The following is a 13,100-nucleotide window of genomic DNA, read 5'->3' as shown; positions in this document are numbered from 1 at the left end:
TCCTATTTCCATATTAAAGAGTCAGTAACACTAATTCCATTCAATGTGATGGCCTTATGTCACCTTACTGGGAGGGCCTTCATGTCTGCATGCTACCACTCTACTGGTCAAGATCAGAAACAATATCTTCCTGCATCAATAACCTCCTCTCACCTATGTACTGCTGAACATGGAAAGAATCCTTCATTGGGCCAAATAGGTGTAACTCTAGGGTGTAACATCCAGGCTAAAACACAGATGAAGAAGAACAGTTCAATGATGTTTTGTGAGCTTCTGTTAGGTGCACAGACTTGTGTGAAGGCTTGTGTTGTCATGGACAAGGAGAAGTTAGTTTGCATTTTTGTGGCAATGAAAGCGATGAAGTCATTTCTTCAATTTCCTGAGAGTAGCACAATACACTTCAGAGCTGACTGTTGCACCATGAGGAGGACATCAAACAGAACAACCCCTTCAGAGTCACAGAGGACTGTTGCTATGACTTTACAAGCTGAGGCTGCAGATTTGAACTTTTACTTCAGGGGAGAGGTGGTGTGCGGCGCTCTATGGGTTGCCATTTTGTTTCCAGTTCAAAGCGATCAATTCTGTGTGTCATCACCTGTGACAATGTTCAACAAAAAATTATCATGATTAGCCTTGCAATGTGCAAGTATTTCCTCACAGATGGTCATTCATTGCTCTTTATGGTCTTCTGCTAGGTGGTAGGGAAAAAAGCAGGCATATGCGTTCAAGTAACCCAACTAGCAGACGTGTTTGTCAGCATTACCAACAGATGTCCATTTGAGCAGAAAGGTGTTTGATTGTGATCCACTGATCACCTTGAATGAGCAAGTTCACTCATTCCAACACTATATAGTCTCAGCTGTGTGTGGCCAGCTGGCATGCAGGAGATCCGACAGGTTTGCACAACCTTGTTGTCATGATGACAAACATCTCATCCAATGACTCACCATGCTTTTGTTCACTGCCAGATCTCTGTAGACATTCTGCAAGTGCCTACGAATATCTGCAATGCTCTAGTTTTCTACCAAAATAAACTCAATGACAGCTCTCTGCTAGGAACATACCTCTGTTACAGACGCCATTTCAAAGGCTATGTATAGCACCACCATCTATCGGAACTTCATGAAACTATAGGGGCTGAAACGGAAATATTCGACGATGCCCCACAGCAACTTCTGCATTTTATTCAGTTGAAATTGGTTGAGAAGAAACAGGGTTGCATTAATTATTGGCCGGCCACAGTGGCCGAGCGGTTCTAGGTGCTTCAGTCTGGAACCGTGTGACTGCTACGGTCACAGTTTCGAATCCTGCCTTGGGCATGGATGTGTGTGATGTCCTTAGGTTAGATAGGTTTGAGTAGTTCTAAGTTCTAGGGGACTGATGACCTCAGATGTTAAGTCCCATAGTGCTCAGAGCCATTTGCATCATTACTTATTGAATGCCCTTTGCACAATACTAATAATATTACAATAATAATACTAAGAAGAAGAACAAGAAGAATTAATTCCACTATTTCTGGCCCCAACACTGGGGTCCCATCTCACAAGGGAAGGAGGAGTGGGAGGAGTAACGACACCGTGAAAAGACATGGGTCGATCTGGCTCCAGATAATGGCATCCAGTAATAGCCCCTGCTTAGAGTTACAGTTGAAATCTGGCCAACGATCTCAAAGGTGGTGGAGGAACTCTAATCTACGATGGTGGAGAGAATGGAAGAGCCTAGTGGAGTGAAGCATGAACAAAAAGTGATATTTTGGACTAAAAATCTTATCTTACTTGAAATTTAATTTCTAACTTTGTATTTGATACAATTTCAACTGCAATATGGCAAATCTGTTAAATGAATACAGTACCTCATGTGCTAAACCAAAAAAAAAAAAAAAAAAAAAAAAAAAAAAAAAAAAAAAAATCCTGCACTGCGTCATGCCACGTAAGGGGGTAAAAGATCATCGGAAGTTCCAACAGTTGCAGTCGAAGATATGAGCTAGAGTAATCTTTCAAAAATAAAATTTAAGAGGAAATTCATTTTTGGCATGTTAAATGTAAATTATTTACTCCAAACTGGTAAACAAAAACAACTAGAAATTCTAACAGTTCAAGAAACTAGGTTCCCAGGAGAAAATATAACGGATATTTGTAGCTACAAAATATTTAAAGGCTATCGGAATTATGAAAACGATACATTAGTCAGTACAGCCTTGTATGTTCATAAAAGTGTAATAGGAAGTGTAAGAGAACTTAAATTTGCCTCAGAAAGATACTCACTTGCTATTTTCCATGCTCTGATAACTGAAGACAACAGGAAGAATTCAGAAGACGGGGAGGGGGGAGGGGAAATACCAGAAGAATTTTGGGATATCTTAGAAACTGAGATATCCAAAATAGTGGAGACAGACACCATATTGCTTTTGGGGGACTCCAGTGCTCAAATAGGTAGAGAAAAGAAATTTAGAAATGTAGTAGGGCATTACCCAGTCCACATAATACAAATGATATGAGACTGCTCGGTCTATGTCAAAGCTCTCACCCGAAACTAATGTCAGCCTTCTTCAGGAAGCTCCCAAGAAAAGCCAAAACACGGTATCTCCAAATGAATGGTGAATTTTATTCTGATCACTACCTCTTTAAAATTAAGGTGTTATTCCTGCCTAATACAACACAAAGAATATAGATACAAAAAAAATGAAATACAAGTAAAATAACAAAAACTAGTAAAATACTATAAAGACTAACTTACTATAACAAAAGAATCAGCTTAAAAATATCAAAATGAAATTAAAGTAGCTAAATATGGCAAAGACAAGAATTATCTGAAGAAATTAATAATGCTACATGGAAAACATTTGGATTTACTAAAAATGGAAATAAAATATAGTGGAATGAAATGTGTTTAGAAGCTTTAAGAGAGGGAGCCAAAAAAGTGGAAACGTATAAGGAAAACTGAACATTTTGAGCAGTTTAAACAGCAAAGAAAGGGACAGCAAGTACAATTAAAAGAATTAAAATAGACTTTGACAACAGGAAACTTACAGAGATTGGGAAAATCTTTTAAAAAAAACTGCCATGATATTTATTAGACACTTAAGGTTAGAATGAAGCATCAGCTTCTTATTTCTGCAGAATCAAACAAAAACTCATAAAAATCAAGAATGGGATTTATCTCTGACTATCGGAGAAATTGATTAAGTACTTTAAACCTTAAAGTAAGCACAGAAGACTCGATTAAAGTGGAACTTTTGAAATGGTGTCTACTAAAAATAAGAAAATGAACTAAAATTAATCTGTGAAGAAATTTGAGAAACAAAAAAAATCTAAGGAGAGTGGAAGGTAGCCATGGTACATCCACTTCTCTTATGCAAGTTGCGTAAAGATATCTTTCAAGATTCTACTAAACATTGTAGAAACAAGACTGGACAGTCATTTACATGAATATCAAAGTGATTTTAGGAAGGGCAAATTATGTTCTGAACAAATATTTAATCCAAAGTCAATCATTTACCACAGATCACTGAACTCAAAAGAAGTTATAGTAATATTGGTGGATTTAAAAATGTCTTTAGATTATGTTGACATAGAAACTACACATAAAATAATCCAAGAATTTGGTGTGAAGTCTAAATTAGCAAATCCAATTCATGAAACACTTACAGACACACTATCTAAATTGAAATTTATGGGAGAAATATCTAAGCTCTTTGATATAAACAGAGGTTTATGGCAAGCAGCTGGCCTTTCTCCAGTTCTTTTTAACAGGGAAAACAGTGAGTATTTGGATGGAAAAACTAAATAAATATAAGATTTCACCAACAAAGTTGTGAAGATTAAATAAAAATACTGAAATAAAGTGACTTACATTTGCAAATGACTGCTATACTTCCTCAAAATGTGGCATCTACTGTAATACAAACTAATCTTTTAGAAGACATACCAGAAGGACCAGCTCAAGAACTTCTGCAGGGGGAAAAACGAAATTTCTGAAAACAGTTATTGGAGAAACAGAGAAGGTTAAAAACTTCAAATACCTTGAGTATCTAGCCAACAAAATGGTTTGGAAAAAGCTGTCATAAAGAAAAGGATGTGTGAAATAGGAAAGGCATATGACATAACCAATGACCTTTACTATAGAAAATGCCTGGCCAAAATAAGGCATTACAATGCATTAGTGAAGCCAGGATGTCAATATGCAAGCAGATGTTACACATTAAATTAAATCAGAAATACGAGAAGGGCGAATACAGGGTTATTACAAATGATTGAAGCGATTTCACAGCTCTACAATAACTTTATTATTTGAGATATTTTCACAATGCTTTGCACACACATACAAAAACTCAAAAAGTTTTTTTAGGCATTCACAAATGTTCGATATGTGCCCCTTTAGTGATTCGGCAGACATCAAGCCGATAATCAAGTTCCTCCCACACTCGGCGCAGCATGTCCCCATCAATGAGATCAAAAGCACTGTTGATGCGAGCTCGCAGTTCTGGCACGTTTCTTGGTAGAGGAGGTTTAAATACTGAATCTGTCATATAACCCTACAGCAAGAAATCGCATGGGGTTAAGTCGGGAGAGCGTGGAGGCCATGACATGAATTGCTGATCATGATCTCCACCATGACCCATCCATTGGTTTTCCAATCTCCTGTTTAAGAAATGCCAAACATCATGATGGAAGTGCAGTGGAGCACCATCCTGTTGAAAGATGAAGTCAGTGCTGTCGGTCTCCAGTTGTGGCATGAGCCAATTTTCCAGCATGTCCAGATACACGTGTTCTGTAATGTTTTTTTCGCAGAAGAAAAGGGGGCCGTAAACTTTAAACCGTGTGATTGCACAAAACACGTTAACTTTTGGTGAATTGCAAATTTGCTGCACGAATGCGTGAGGATTCTCTACCGCCCAGATTCGTACATTGTGTCTGTTCACTTCACCATTAAGAAAAAATGTTGCTTCATCACTGAAAACAAGTTTCGCACTGAACACATCCTCTTCCATGAGCTGTTGCAACCGCGCCGAAAATTCAAAGCGTTTGACTTTGTCATCGTGTGTCAGGGCTTGTAGCAATTGTAAACGGTAAGGCTTCTGCTTTAGCCTTTTCCATAAGATTTTCCAAACCGTCGGCTGTGGTACGTTTAGCTCCCTGCTTGCTTTATTCGTCGACTTCTGCGGGCTACGCGTGAAACTTGCCCGCACGCTTTCAACCGTTTCTTCGCTCACTGCAGGCCGACCTGTTGATTTCCCCTTACAGAGGCATCCAGAAGCTTTAAACTGCGCATACTATCGCCGAATGGAGTTAGCAGTTGGTGGATCTTTGTTGAACTTCATCCTGAAGCGTCGTTGCACTGTTATGACTGACTGATGTGAGTGCATTTCAAGCACGACATACGCTTCCTCGGCTCCTGTCGCCATTTCATCTCACTGCACTCTCGAGCGCTCTGGGGCAGAAACCTGAAGTGCGGCTTCAGCCGAACAAAACTTTATGAGTTTTTCTACGTATCTGTAGTGTGTCGTGACCATATGTCAATGAATGGAGCTACAGTGAATTTATGAAGTCGCTTCAATCATTTGTAATAGCCCTGTATTTAGGAAAATATTAAGCCCATGAAAAACTATGGGTGGTTGAAAGTTACAAACGAAATGTATCACTACATAGAAAACAAATCAGAAATAATGAGGAAAAGAAGACTCATATTTTTGGGTATTTATATCAAACGCAGAACAGTAGATTAACCAAAGAGGTTTCCAAATACTTGTGGGGTAAAAAGTCAATAATTTGGATATATGAAGTAAAAAAGGATTTAGAAAAAATAACATAAAAGCCGAACAAACAACTGACAGAATTGTGTGGGAAAAAAGTATTGAATATGTAAGGATTCTGAGGTAGGACAGTGGAAAAGAACTTATATCCAAGGTTCTCGGGTGTCCAGCGGGATCCGATTGTTGAAGTTCCACAATATTTCAGTGAATAACCGTTCCACCATCATCAGGTGGTGCTGATGAAATGATCTGTCTGTGCTGTGTCCATGGTATTTATGTCCGCAGGGTCCCGAGTCGTAACCTGGCACGGATCACTGGCGGAGCACTGCGTGGTAGCAGGGGTGGGGGTAGCTGCAGGTACTGAGCATTCCATTAAGCTGGTCTGATAGCTCACTGGGTCACAGAGTGTACCACAAGCTTAAACACACTGACCTGTACCTACATGCCTCCAGCTGCCACCATCCGGCGCAGCTTAATGGAATGCTCAACACCTTAGTACATAGAGCACACTCGATCTCTGATGAACAGCACTTGCCAACGGAACTCAAACACCTGGAGACCATGTTCCACAAGAATGGGTATGCCCCAACTGGCAAATCAAAAGGGCCTTCCAACAACAGAAGTGCAGCAAGAACCGAGATGAAGAACAATCTGAAGAAGAGAAGCACGCTCTGGCCTTTCTGCTGTTTGCTGGCAACGTGTCATCAAAAATAGGGAGACTGTTAAGCCGACACAAGATTGACACAGTCTTCCGACCACCAGCAAAGATTCATGACCTACTAGGAATGGCAAAAGATGATGTAGGCCTTAAGAAAGCGGGCGTATACAAAATCCCGTGCAGCTGTGGCAAATCCTACATCGGCCAAACAGTTCACACAGTCAAGGACAGATGCAAGGAACATGGACATCACACCCGCTTACGCCAACCCAGCCATTTTGCCCTAGCAGAAAACTGCACTGAAACCGGACACACAGCGAAATTCGAAGAGACAAAAATCCTGATGGCCACAAGTGCCTACTGGGACAGTATCTACAAGGAGCCCATAGAAATCCACGTAACAGATAACCTCATCAACAGGGACACCAGGTTTCAACTTAGCAAGGCCTGGAAACCATTATTAAACACCATCAAAGAGCAACGGCGCAAGCGGACACGAGATCCTTCCACCATGGCGGACGGAGATGAACTGCGCCTACCACAGTATCTACAAGGAGCCCATAGAAATCCACGTAACAGATAACCTCATCAACAGGGACACCAGGTTTCAACTTAGCAAGACCTGGAAACCATTATTAAACACCATCAAAGAGCAACAGTGCAAACGGACACGAGATCCTTCCACCACGGCGGACGGAGATGAACTGCGCCTACCACAGGGCATGGTTGCAGTTACCCCCACCCCTCCCACCACGCGGTGCCCCGCCGGCCGTCCACGCCGTGGTACGACTCGGGACCCCGCGGACATAAATACCACGGACACAGCACAGACAGATCATTCCATGAGCACCACCTGATGATAGCGGAACGGTTATTTGCTGAAATATCGTGGAACTTCAACGGTCGGATCCGGCTGGACACCCGAGAACCTTGGATACAGAACATTCGCTGTGAAAGCCTCAGATCACAGAAAAGAACGTAGTACGCAGGTGATAGACTACTGGAAGCAAAGGGAAGAACAACAAATAAGGATCTGAAATTGGCATGAGTTGGCCCATCCAAGTAGAAAAAATAATAATAATAATAATAATAATTCCCCTTTCATTATGTTAACTAGTATTCAATACATAGTTCTTTCTAAATGCTTCCACCCAGATTATCCACATGTCTTGTAGAAATGTAACTGTTTCAGTCTCCTCGGGCCATTAATATTTTTGCTGGACTGCAGCAAGTACTATGAGACAGTCCATCACAAAATAACACTGGAATTACTAATACGCTTCAGGTATGTAAGCTGTAAATGATCATGTGGTATTGCAAAAAGTTATATAGGATGTCTTCAGCGGAACATTCCAGTGTTCTTTGCTTTTTTAAGTACTAACTCCCTTGGAGCCTGTACTTCGTGTGAGGTAAGGTTACTTAGTTGAGGTCTTCTTTATTTGCCTTTTGGGCAACACTGGGCACAATATTTGGTACATGAGGCTTACATACTTCAATTATGTCAAGATCAGTTTACTACATTATTACTGCAAGTATACCACTGTGCTGGTTCAACTAAGCCTACCTTCTATAGTTGTGCTGTGGTATGAGCAAATTGATTTTGTCAGTCAGTTTCCTAGTGTGGTCATTGAACTGCTGCTCTACCATTTTCAATTCAAATTCATCATGGACCAGCACAGAGCTTGTCCATCAAGGTGCATTTAGTACTAGCTTTAAATACCTATTTTGTGAGCATTGGAGAAGTTAGATATTGGTTTTGCATGCCAGCCCCAGATGAAGCATGTATAAATGATCATGGGCTGTATAATGGCCTAGTACATCCTAAACTTCAAACGCTGATGGATGTCTTTTCCTGGCTGAATTGTTTTCCATGTCCTAATCTTCTTATCTTAGATGGGGGTTTCCTGTGTCGGCTTCCTGTTAAGGGTGATGCCATCTGTTCATTTGATTTCACTTTCACTAATGGTTATTTTTTCACTGGGTATGGGTGGTCTTCTTGTGAGTACTATGGCTTTGTTTCTATCTGTATTTATATTAATTTTGTTCTTCTTGGCCCAAGCCTCTATTTTATCTGTTTGCTCCTGTAATCTTCTAATTGAAATGATGATTCCTCTGTTATTGCTAAGTATAGCTGTGTCATCTGCAAATTGGGATAGCAGTGCATGTCTTGTGGTTGGCAGATCTTTAACGTAGACTGTGAATAGTGTTGGAAAGATTACTGAGCCTTGTGGTATTCCTTCCACCAGGGTCTCATAAGTGGTGGCATACAATTCTGCTTCCCTTAGGACATCAAAAATGAGATCATTATTCCAGCCAGGCTGTTTTATGTTGCATAGGACTTCATAGTTGCTTGATGAACCTCCAGTCTTCTCATGACCTCAGCTGGACAGAGTTCATCTTGTCCTCCCATATCTCTGCACTCCACCCTTTTGCCCTTTTTCTTAGCACTCAGGAGAGTCTCTTCCTCTCACACCTGTCCTGGTGGTTTCTGAATTTTCGACATCTTTTATGCTTTTTTTTTTGGGTACTTCATTTGTTGCAGCACTGGTGGTAATTCATTTTATTTTGATTTTGTTGGTAAGGGTGTTGATGGCTCTTTGATCATCTCCACTGTGCTTGGCTATATGGTGGGCCTCACATTATTGTTGAGCCATGACTTTTTGTTGAGCCGCCCCTCATAATGAGTCTGATCAATTACCATTTTGCTAGTGTCTCTTGGAGGTTTCATTGTGTTGCAGATGCCTCCTGAGACATGATAGTGACCCAAAGTGAATTCATTAATGCTCCTTATTTTCACTCCTGGGTCAATGTTTTTGATGATGGCAACATCCACAACTGGCAAATAGGTGGATTCTTCTGGCCCTACTAGCTTACAGCATTCCTCCTGATCATAACATCTGTGCCCATGTTGGTTGGTTTGCCCGGAATTCAACATTGTGTGTTTAGCATTTAAGCCAACATGCAACAGGACTTTTTATGATTGTAGAAAATCTATATGAGATCCCTTTCATCAAAACCCAATCTTGGTCTCCCATAGGCTGCCACACATACATTCTAACCAAGACTCTGATGGCTTCTAAGGATCCTAGCAGCAGTTTCACTTCTGAATGATAGACAACCTTTGATCATAAGAACAGAGCCATTCCTCCACCCTGTCTATTGATCCTGTCATTCCTGTGGCAGTTCATATTCTCAAGTTTAAACATTTGACACGCTCATATGTGAGCTCCTGAGGTAAATGACATATTTAATCCATGTTTTAAAATAAATTCACTGACCTCTTCTTTCATGTTTTATATTCCATTAGCATTAAAAATGTAAAATTTGAGGTTTGTTTTCTTTGGAAGCGTATCTTCCATCTCCTGTGGCGAAAAATTATATTACTCTTCCAATCAAACAATGGAAAATCCAGGATGGAATGTAACAATATTATGAGAAGGAAAGTTGAAAAGTGTGAAAGTCTTTTTGTTATGCCTATCTGCGACAATGCATCTCCGTTATATGGTGGGTAGCAACTATCCTTCTCATAATATTATTACTCTTGCAATGATAGCCAGTAACACTGAAATTATGTCGGGGGCTTTGTTGAATTTTCTGACCACATTTATCACAATGGTAATAAGATTTTTCATTTGGAATATCACCAGCAGTGACTCAAACCTGCTTCATGCCTTAAAGATTTCCAACAATCCACTGTTCTGCTGGCTGGCGTGGACAGATATTTGTTCTCTATGTTTTCTGACAAGTATATCACTGTATTGTCCAGTTTGTATCCTGTTGCACTGTCCCATTAGTCTTGCTTGCAATGAGGTAAAAAACAGGTGGTGTCTTCTTGTTCTTTGTGTTGCTGTTGATAGTTTTGCTCCTGAGTGGTTGAATGGTATGCTTGGATGTCCTTCTGAAGTGCCTCACAAACTCTGAAAGAGGTAGGGTGCTCCTCTTTGCCATAGTTTACACATTTTGGAAGTTTGTCTCTGGGGGAGGAGGGTGGAGGTGTTTATGGTACTTTGCTGTATGGTTGTCATCACACCTCACACACCTGGCGGGCATTGGCCAGTACTTCAGAGTGTATGGCAGAACATCCTCACTTTCATAGGTTTCCACTGTCACTTTAGGGTCAAACATCTATTTGATGTCACAGACATCCCAACTAATTTGTCTTTCTGCAGAGTGATGCAAAAGATTCCCACTGGATATAGTTTTTGTGTGTCATTATATCATTTCTAGTATTAGCAGCCTGCTGTGGGTTTGACGTTGTGCTCTCCTAAAGATTCTTTGACTTTCTCTCCTGTTACTTCCTCAGGTATGCCCTTTGTTACTACTTTGAGTTGTCTGTCATAGTTTTCCTGGTGTGTATAGCTGTTGATCTGATAATGATGAAATAATTTCAATGCTGTTTGCTCAGCTCTAAGGCTTTCAGTTTGGTATTTGATGATCTTTCCTTTGTAAATGGCTACTATACTGAATTGATATTAATAGTACTCCAGTTTTCCTTGATGTTGTCTGTGGTCGGTTTCCTGACAAAGGACCTGGTTAAGGTTCTGCCAAACTTTTGACACCTAAGTCCATTTTTCTTGTTGACTCTTGAGGGCTTCAAATCTGTGTGGTGTCTGAATTTGGAATTGCTCAACATTATTTTCATCTGTAACGTTTGATAACTTGCATTTCCTTATTCTTCTTGGTGATGGAGTTTCAAATTTGACACTATCATGATCCATTCCATTTTCCAACACCTGGCCTGATGTGTTGTACTGATAGACTCCTTCAGTTTATTGTCTGTTGTCTTCTTCCATTCAGATTTCTTCTGTTAATAATCCTATCTGGCAATGAGTTCTTCAGCTCTTCTGTCACATTCAGTTGATAATTAAGTTACTTTTGCTGGATGGTGATGGCAAATATGTCTTCAGCATTTGTCAACTGGATGTTCTCATTGTGCTCACATCTGCTCACGTTTTTTACCTGTGCTCTGAATTTTTGCCTTACTCTAGAAAAACTTCGGCCTGCCAGCCACAGATGGGCCCCTGTCTCCTTGTTATCTCCTCTGCAATCCATCCTAAGTCCAGCTAACCTGAACTCTTTTTCTGTATCCTGTCATACCCTAAAAGACATGGCAATTTTGCTTAAGCACATTATGGGACTCTACCCTGTTCTTGTTTAAAATTACCTGTTGCTATCACTTAATTGTTGATTTCCTTCTTATGCTGTCTATTTATGCCTCTTTCTTGACCCTGTGTTACACTATTTTACGAAATTGCACCCCTGCTCTGGCAGTGTTGCTCTATCTCCTGCTCTGGCAGTGTTGCTCTATCTAATATGGTACTCTACCTGTAGATACTTCAACAGCCATTCATTTTCATGATGTTTTTTCAAATGCAGGTAGCATGCCATAGTTACATATGCATGAATCCACAAGAAAGAGTTACTGAACTTAGTGATCTAAGAATAAATATGGCGTCGAGTGAGATCCGCGAGTGTGTAAAGTCCGGAAAAAAGTGTAAAAATAACGAGGAAAAGTGTTTATCGTGCAGTATAGTCAGTGTGTATTGTGAAAACTTGTGCATGCCATGCTACATAATAAAGAAAGTGACAGAAAAAAACTGTGGAACCACAAGAAGTAATAAGGAGAATTACACATGTGGAGCATCTACATTGTCTTTCGGGGAAACAAGTGTAATATTAAGTTCGGATCCCTGCCACTGCAAGAAACGTGCGGTTAAAGGTGTAATGTGCACGATATGTAAAACTGTGTCTCATTATTCATGTGTTAACGTAAATCCTAAACATAAGATTTGGTTCTGCGCAAAATGTAGCAGAGAACATCCTGTGCAAAAACTTAATAAGGTGGATTACACAAACAATATCATTGCAGTGCTAGTGGAAGAAATACGCATTTTACAACATGAGTGCAACAAATCCCCGCAGCTGAACACAACGGGAGTAAATAAACCGCACAGTGAACTCCACTCAGGAACCATTAACTATAGTAGCAAAAATATAAGTCATAACTTGTGTAAAAAGTACGGGAGAGTAGGCAGTAATGGCGTATGCGAAACAAAGTTCCGTTCTTGGTGTGTAAAAGTTGATACGTCGCCGAAAACACACGAAAATTCATCGTCAGAAAGGAAATATGATACCAATGTCTACAGGGCCAGACTAAACCCACCTATTCAATTACGAAACAGATATGAAGTGCTAAGCGAAATAAGTGATCATAGTGCTTCAGAAAATATTTTTGAAAATACGCAGGTACATGTTTCAGCCATTGCTGCTCTCCTGAATAGGCCTACACGCAATTCGTGTCAACATATGCCTAGGTCACAGCAAAAAGTACATAATCACATGGGAAAACTGCACATTCTAGCTGATAGCCACGGGCGCGGAATAGCCTCTCTTGTTAATGAGGCATCAGTTGTGAAATCTACGAGTTATGTCAAGCCTGGGGCTTCCCTTTCGGAGGTAATTAAGAATAGTTACACTGATGAAATTATCAAGTTGACTTCAAAATACTTTGTAGCTTTATTTGGTGGCTCTAACAATGTATATAAAAATGAAACCTCTAAAGCCTGCTCAGAATTGAAAAAGCATCTGGCTCTTTTGTCTCATACAAACGTTCTCTTTGTCAACATTCCACATCGCTATGATCTGCCACGCTGGTCTTGTGTGAACAAAGAGATTAGTGCTGCTAATGAG

General features: G+C 40.2%; 1 protein-coding gene across 2 annotated transcripts in view; it reads right to left on the bottom strand.

The window, feature by feature from the left end:
• LOC124615596 (murinoglobulin-1-like) overlaps positions 1–13,100 on the bottom strand; it is a 283,543-nt gene that overhangs the window by 31,847 nt on the left and 238,596 nt on the right. The window lies entirely within an intron of this gene.

The sequence above is a fragment of the Schistocerca americana genome, chromosome 5 (assembly GCF_021461395.2).
Source record: "Schistocerca americana isolate TAMUIC-IGC-003095 chromosome 5, iqSchAmer2.1, whole genome shotgun sequence".
NCBI classification, from domain to species: domain Eukaryota; kingdom Metazoa; phylum Arthropoda; class Insecta; order Orthoptera; family Acrididae; genus Schistocerca; species Schistocerca americana.
Note: the sequence above shows the minus strand (reverse complement) of the source record. Positions and strands in the feature narration are given on the sequence as shown.